General features: G+C 40.2%; 1 long non-coding RNA gene across 1 annotated transcript; it reads left to right on the forward strand.

Annotated features, from left to right (window-relative positions):
• The first annotated feature begins 6,270 nt into the window (after nucleotides 1–6,270).
• Nucleotides 6,271–8,084, forward strand: LOC149374754 (uncharacterized). Its single transcript, XR_016293046.1, has 4 exons — nucleotides 6,271–6,437; nucleotides 7,049–7,120; nucleotides 7,365–7,414; nucleotides 7,977–8,084. It is a non-coding gene; the product is annotated as an uncharacterized LOC149374754 (long non-coding RNA).
• Nucleotides 8,085–8,753: the final 669 nt, after the last annotated feature.

Raw genomic sequence — 8,753 nt, forward strand, 5'->3', positions numbered from 1 at the left:
TCAGAGTTTATATAGGCGATGACGTTTTATTTTCAACCTTTTGTCTCTCTCTCTCTTTTTTTCTATTTGTGTGCGTGTAGGACGAAGGCTCGTTACGAGGAGGCGATGACGGAAGTGCGTCTCAACCAGATCCGCACAGCTTCGAGATTATACGACTCTGACATTGTTTCCCGGACAATTAATATTCCTGCACCTACAATTACAATAAAATTTATCGGCCATTATTCCCCGCACAGGCGAATGTATATATACGTAAGTATTGTCCCAGTCGCGTTGATTGCCAATTGCCTCGTTGTTTTGCACATTAGCGAGGATCGGTGGAGCCGGTGGGGGGAAAAGAAAAGAAAAGACCCCCCATTGGATTTTTCCACCCCGTACCCAGCCGACTCGGGGCTTATAACTACCATGTATATACACTCGTTACACGAGCTTCCGTGCATACTCACTACACCGGCCGTACAGTTGGGAGTATATATACGTGTAGATCCCGTGTACCTGTCCGCGTACACGCTCTGCATGTTCTCGGCCTTGCTGTACAGAGCTTGTCTACAATTTTCTCGCACCTCGATCGATGCTCGTATCACACCACTACTACCTGTGCTACCTGCTGTATACGAGATGGGACACACACACACACACGTTGTACGTATGTGGTACGTGTATGCTCCTGTCCAACAAGAATGCAGAATCTTGCTCCCTATCTCTGTACGCGTGTTTGTTTGTTTGTGCTGTCAAGTAAAGGGGGGGATGCAGGTATGGCAAAACAATTACAAGACTGTTAAATTGTGCGCATGGAAATGAGGTGCGCATTACCCTCGAAGGTGTTGCTCTCCTCTCTCTCCCTCGTTGGTATACATGTACATGGTACATATGCGAGATTATGACCTCTTCGTCGGTTTAGCTTAGACGACGCGTGATCATGTCCTCGGATGAGTTTGTACGAGCGCTCGCTCGCGGAGGGGGTCCTTTTTAAGTCGTTTTGCTTTCACGGGTAATGTAACTGATGAGCGTGACATCCCTCCCCCCCCCCCCCCAGGTTGCGCGTACGAGGGAAAATCAACGTCTAATACATGGGACGATTTTACGTAGCGACATGTATACAGGGGTAGTATTGTCCTTCGTTTGATCGAGTCGTAAAAGCTCTGCGTGAACAACCGCGGATCGGTGCCCGTGTAGATTTCGTTTGTCTAATTACAAGCGCTCTCACGCGTCTTCCTTTCCCTCCCACCATGTATACAAGTACATAGGCTCCGTTTGATCGCGCCGCGCGCTCGTTTGTCCGGTTTTACGGTTTCGCGGATCAATTTGTACGGCTAATTGAAAAATTATTAATACGACTGGGGATATACACACATACATATATATACACTTGACACGTGTTGGTATACATGCACTTTGTGCGGTGGAGTTGTTCCTTTAGGTACAGCAGAAAGTAAACAGTAATCCCCGCGACAGGAACAACAGAGGGTGAGTACATGTATACATTCTTTATCAGCGGCACCTTGGCCCATCGTTCTAATCGCCCGGGCCATTATAGGTTCGCTTAGTCTCGCCTCGGGGCATCAACCGCCCGGGGAGGATCTTTATGCAAATGGGAGAAGGGAAGAGTGTAGTGAAGATAAGGGCAAAAAGGCTCAAGGGGGCTCTCTCCTTCGTTGTTTGCGACGCCTCTACCGTGTAAGTATGGAGTTTGTTGCGGAAGGATACGTCCACTTGGTTTTTTTTTTTTTTTTTTTCCCCATCATGACTCTCCGATGCCAAGGAAACACGGATTTTCTCGCCGGCCACTGGACGTACACGCAACGATTTTACCCGTGAAATCGTTAATATCGAGAGGCAAGCGAACGAGTTTGTGCGCGGACGTCTATGCAAATGAGCCGGCCTATACGGGAGAGAGAGAGAGCGGGCAATTAAAGTTTCGACAAAAAAAAAAAAAAGGTGCGCCCGCTTCGTACCTTTGCGCGTATGTGTACGCATCGGCAGGCCTTTGAGTGAAAAACAAAAAAAGATAAGTGATCCCGTCGATCAGTCGCGCTGGCGGCCCTTGAGTTTCTTTTTTTGGTGGTCCTGTATATATAGAGCACGGATGGGGCGAGGGGGGTTTATTTGCGATAATTGCCGTAACCGATCTCCCTTCGATGATGGAAGATTGATCATTGGAATTTTGATCGATATCGGCCGTCCGGCTTGTTGGATGGATGGACCAGTGATTTTAGCTTCAAGTGCCTATAGGTGGTGGTGTGAAGCAACAAGCGAAGAAAGGCCCCCAAGTCTTGCACGTACACTGGATGAATAAACAAAGTCAAGTCAGAGCTTATTCCGATTCTTTTTGTTTTCGATTTCGCCATTGATTGACGATACGTCGAATCAAAGAAATGCAAATGGTGTAGGAAACATCGCCAAGGAGGTGGAGGAGGAGGAAAGCTAATTGGTTTAAAATCAACAGCGATGAGAACGCGTGATTGATTGGTTTCGCTCGCGAGTCGGGAGCAATCATCGATACGACGCTGGCGATGAATTCTTCGAATCAATCATTCCTCTCTCTCTTGTTATTTTTTTTTGTTTTGCTAGTGAAACTTTTGAGAAAAAAAAAAAAAAAAAAAAAAATCGACACTTTTACTCATTACGTACAGCTGCTTGTGCAAACTCGGATACAACGATCATTGCAATGATTAAACGGAAACAAGGCGCGAGCGCTTGACAAATTAATCAGAGGAAAGGAGTAGAAACGACGAGAGCAGGACTACGGAGAGTTGCACTCCATCAACAACCTCTCGAGCACGGAATAACAGCAGCGGCGGCAGATAATCGCTGGCAAACTCATCTTATTCGTCAACAAGTGCCAAGGCGTCTTCGTCGCGCGCGATTAGTCCTCCAGCGACGCGTCTTGCATACACACATAACAAAACGTCAAAGAAAGATGTTGCACCCGCAAGGAGAGGAAAAAAAAAAAAAGAAAAAAAAGAAAGAAACTCGCTCGCTAGTCATATAGTGATTGATTTGCCAGCGTATCTCCGGTGCATGCCTACCGGCTGTTGCAACGCGCGGAGCGCAAAACGGCCCCTATATGAGAAAAGCACCGGCTGGAGATGCCAACGAGCTGGATCTTAATTGTACGCGTCGGAGCGTCTCTCTTATCTAGCATCCGAGCCGACAAAGGGTGGGCTGTGTTTTTCATGCATCACCTTTGCGGCTTGCTCGGGTATACGCTCTACATTGGCCAAGGGCGATCTTACACGCGTGCAACGCCCGATTTTTTTTTCTTCCGGGAAGCAACAAAAAACACGCAAGTGAATTTTGATCGTTTTTCGGGCTCTCGGGGATCCCTCGGAGATAATATGTATATATTTTACGTTCTCGAATCGTAAAGACAAAGAGGCTATGCTCCCTAAACGTCGTGAAATAACAACTTTATGTACATGTGTATGATAATATTGTTTCGTGACGAATCTTTGGTGTTGGTTAAACACGTGCAAAAGGAGAAATTCTGTAGCTTTGCCATATGCACGTTTGCAAGGAAAGGAGCAATAGTCCTCGAGTGTCGGGATGATTATTGTTGCGACAGTAATTTTAGCGCTTGAATGAGAGGAGTAACGAGCACAGTAGTGCCCATTGCGCTTCGTTGGAGATGTACCGGTCAGGGGTGGGGGAAAAAAAGGATACTTCACCGTTGCCTTCTTTCCGTGCTTTTTTCTTTTCCTTCTTCGAGTGCCCGTGTGTTTGCACGAGGTTGTGCTTCGAAACCAGTGCACTTCACTTTTCGATTTGCGCTAATGCACTTTTGCCGAGAATTTTTTTTTTTTTTTTTTTTTCGATCACCGGTAATAATTTCCAAATGGCGTGTTTGAGTTATCCGCGCGTGGCCCTCCAACAACTTCACTCTGCAAAGTTCTGTTTGACGAGTCTCGAAGCTCCTTTCCTTCCGTAATGTTTGAAAATTGTAGGTCCAAGTTTTTTCTTCCCCCCTCAAAACCATCTTGGCGAGGAGCCGCGTGTCCTAAAAGCCTCCGTTGGCGGTTAACACCGCGGTGCGTGCCTTCAATAAAAAAACCATCCACCAACTCTTCACATAAGTAATTTCGGCTTTGAAAAATTGTATCGCCGCGACGGATCAGTTTCATTTCATCCCCGCCCCCTCCACGAGCTGTTTGTCCAAGGGTTACGTGCCCTCGTAAAAGTAACACCACCTGTCTTACGTACACGAGTGTGTGCAAGTTAAAAAACACGTTAGGGGGGGACGAGGGGATCATACGAGCGCTTAGCTCCTGTAATAACTTTGTAATTGAAAGCCAGCGATTTTTATCTGTGATACCTTCCCCCCCTCCCCGCCATTCCATGGGCGCGCTGCTGAAAATTGCCCGGCAATTACAATGCCCTTTCTCTCCCTCTTCCCATCCCCGAGCTTCGTCATTACGTGACTAATGAACGTCCGATTGAGTAGCGCGGGATGGATGTCTTCTTGGAGAGAGAGAGAGAGAGACCACTCGAAATTGGCTCATTTTCACGCGCTCGGTGGTTACCTACGTGTGTATAGAGTTTTTGCTGCTTTGCCCGGGTGGCAGAGCTCTTGATTGAAAATTATCGAGGTCCGGCACAAAAAACGTCACGTAAACTTTGATGTATTCACCGTTGGTGTGTTGGTTCTTACAAGTTTTTTTCTTTTTTCCCTTTACATTATGAATCAAAGAAAAATTAATTTCAAATGGATACACATAATTTTAAGTACGGGGGGTAAACGAAAGGACAAAAAACGTACGATATATACGGTCGACGCGTCAATGGCGCACATCGCGACTCGTTGCCCTGGTGGTGCACACTTACATGTATATGTATATAGCTTCTCTTCATTTACATGGCGGAGCGCCCAAGGGTGTCGTAAACCTCGCGTATCCGAGCTCTTTCTGTCTCACTTGCTACAGCTTCATTAGTACAACACGACGGAATGCCACGAAGGAGAATAACAAAAAAAATAAAAGGAGCTCCTCCTCCTCCTCTTTGCCAGCAAAACGAGCTTACTGTTGCTGCCTGGGCGCTTAGTTCTATTATGCGGTGCGCTCGCATTATCATTTTTCTCCCGTGGCTTTTCTGTGGCTCTTAAAATTTTCTCGAGTCTCGAGTGCCAGTAACCGAGGCAGAGCACGCCACGATGGTTCCCCACGAGTGCGCGTTTATATGTATATATTATGCTCGGGAGGGTACTTGAGGTTTTAGTAAGTACATATACCTACCCGCTGGCTTCTTTTTTCTCACGAGCTGTGTGGATTTGACGCTGTACTTATTGGCCGATGTTTGTATTACTAGACTCGGTGGGAAAAAGACGACTCGAGCCTCCTCGTGGACCCCTTCGATTAGCTCGTGTGTACTAATTCATGTGGATTATTTTCTCGATAGCTCGAGTAAGACAGATTTTTATAGATGCTTTATTGTTACATTAGATGTTCCCACTCCAATATTAGACGGGAGAAATCATTACGACTGGGATGGAGCACTGAAAATGTCTATAAATGTAAAAGCAACTTTTAGAATACATATGCTGTACATTTTTTGGTAATACAAAAAAATGAGAATATCGCATGCCACAAGAACTGTACATCGAGTGACGATTAATTGCCGTCGGATACGAGCGAGACACATAGGCCGCTAATCTTTGTACATTAACTTTGAAATTTATCGAAGATTCTTTCGAAGATGAGGTATGCCGTGACCGTGCACACAAATAACCCTAGAATTCATCTTGTAGCATTTAATTTCAGAAGGATATTGTATTGGTAGGTTGATCTTCTTCAAAAAGGTGTTTACCATCAAAATACACGTACATGACTTCATTTTGTCCAGAAGTAATATGTGTTGTACATAGTCTTTTACCCCACAATGTTTCATTGCCACCATGTGGTTGAATCCCTGCAGGTGACTGTTAAGTTTAAATGCCAACAAAACCCGTAATTGTCAAAAGAAGCGGCCAATCATAACGAGTCCGTGGCAGAGACATCTTCCCCTCCCCCTTTTTGTGGTGCAACATGGCGACAGCTCGTGTAAAAACAAGAGAGAGAGAGAGTACGAGTTAAATAAATTGGCTTGATGAGTCTGCCTTTGTTCTGATTGGCTGTAGCCTTGACGCTCCGTGTGCAATCGCCCGTTTGGGGGAATTCGTTAATTAACATTGTTCGATAAGATGTGAAAAGTTCGAGAAAATGATAGGTATTTAAAATACATTATATGAAAGCTGAATTTCTATTCGTCGATAAGTTTGTGACTTATGGCTACGTTAGATAATGACACACGAGTATTTTATTTAAAAAGTGATAATCCGCATTCAAAGTTGGAAAACAATTTGGTTGAGAAATATATTTAGTGAAGTGCAAGCTGTCGTTTGAGCAACACATCGTATTATAGAACTCAAAAGAAGAATAGAAGAAAAATGCCCAACTCCTTCAAAGGTAAAAATTTTCAAGTGTCTATCATTTATTTGTGTAAAAAAGTTAAAGTCCAGATAAGTAAATGTATAAATAACTATAGCGCTATTGACACTTTTAACGATTTTATTTTTTATATTTTTATGATGCAAGATCAATCTCATTCAGAAATGTTTAGTTGGTATTCTCAGTAACAACTTTCATACAATTTATACCAGTTACTTTAAACTTGATCAATTATAAAATACTTGAAAGTTAAATCGTACTTATTATCCTCCTTCCTGAAGATTTATTACTTTTTAAACTTTATTTCTATATTATTACGTGTATGATATATTATTGAACATTTTCATGTAAGCATGTAGTAAATTTAAAAAAAAAATATTTTCTTAATACGAAAAATGTTGAAAACGTAAATAAAAATCAAGTTTTTACATAAGCTATTGATTTTAAATCGAGTTTCGATTTATTTTTCAACATTTCCCCATCTATATTCCTTTCATTATTTGAAAACTTACATTCAAAACTTCTAAAAAGCCGTAGAAACGTCTAAAGACACGATTATCATAGTTTTACTTGAATACAACTTCTCAGATTGTGATCATATGAATTTTTACCAACTTTTTTTCTTATAGCTTCGAATGGATCCTCTCATTCTCAGAGTTCTTCTCGCAATGGAAATGATGCATCAAGTATCGCATGGAAAGGCAAGTATATTAATAATAATCGTATCTATAAAACTTGAGAAGTTTTTTGATGCAATCACTAACTTGAAAAATGAAAAGTAAATTTCTAGAAATATTGCATGAACATATTCCAGTTTCTCTCTCTATATTAGACTTATGTGATGCCAAAAAAATTAATAATGTAAGAATGTTGTTTTTCTTATAACTATGTTTCTTTTTCTACTTGGTAGCATTGTGCTAAAGCGTTCGATGTTTTTATTTACAGCACCTTCAATAATTGTACGCATCGACAGATCAAAACTTCCAAACTTGGATGTTAGTATATAAATTTAATATAAATTACAAATATTTAATACATATGTGTATATCTTGTATTTAATTAGTTACCTCAAATTTACTGCATGATTATTCATTCGTTGAACAACTTGTCATAAATGTCTAACTTACGAGAGGTCAAAATTCTGAAAAGTTGTACACACATAGATATACCTATTATCGATGTGTCATGTTTTTTCTAAATGAACTTACGCTAAGCCTCTGGTTCTGAACAAGAAATAATATTCTTTATCGTTGAAAATTGAAATTAGTTTCTCTCATTGTGAGATTTTCAGAAATATTACAGCTCTGTCTAAATTCATTTGCTTTCTCTGAACTTATAAAAAAAATATGAGTTATAATTTTTTTACTCTATTCTTGATTTATTCACTACACAATTTTTAAACTCATTTTTTGTTTCGATATTTCTATTTCGAACAACGTTATTGTATTGCAAGCATACTGTTTTTACGACACTACATATGATTCATTCAAATAAAATTTTAAAAATGGAACAATGGAAATAGAAATTCATGAAAATGTTGTAATTGTTATTTTTCAGGCACTTCTGAAGAAAAACCAAAAAAAATCTTAAAAAATAGCTGATTGGCGAAGACATGGTTTTTTAAATGAAATGATTCTGTTTATCAATAAATTTATTTTAATATGACTTTTTTATCTGAGATTAACTGATTGCCCCTTTCCCCTCTTTTTTTTCTATTATTAAAATATACTGAAATTTCATGCGTATGCAACAAGCTTATTGCAACTACTAGAACTAAAGTTGTTTTCAGCCTAAATTCATTAAATAATGACTAATTACAGTGTAGGATTCTTACGAAAACCAACAAATTTTAATTTATTCGTCATATTTCCAGGATTTGTCATAGTGACAACGTAAAAATTGTAACATTGAAAATTATTTACAAATATATAAAATAAATGGTAATCTTATGGTTAAGGAATAAAAAATGTTTTAATCTTAACGATTTTTTAATTTTCTAAATTTTTTACAATTCAGAAGTATCTATTTTTTTTCAAATAAATAACTGCAATGGATTTAAAATCTAGATCGGTGAACAAAAAAATCAGCTGACGCTTGCTTAATGAGTATTGAATAAAAAATTGATATCTTTATCGTTGATTTGACCAGTAGTTTTTATGTTCTCTAATTTTAAAAATGACACAGCTTGATAAGCTGTGCAAAAATGCGAGTCTGTAAAACAACCCACCCCTACTTTGTTGCCTAATTAAAACATAAAGTTGCCGCAAGTAAGCGAGTAATTTGAAACGAATAGAATGAAAAAAAATATACTGTCCAGCTACTTTATCTGCGTCT

This window comes from Copidosoma floridanum, unplaced genomic scaffold, assembly GCF_036245765.1.
Source record: "Copidosoma floridanum isolate Cflo_tuat_1 unplaced genomic scaffold, Cflo_Japanese_pri ptg000014l, whole genome shotgun sequence".
Classification (NCBI taxonomy): Eukaryota; Metazoa; Arthropoda; class Insecta; order Hymenoptera; family Encyrtidae; genus Copidosoma; species Copidosoma floridanum.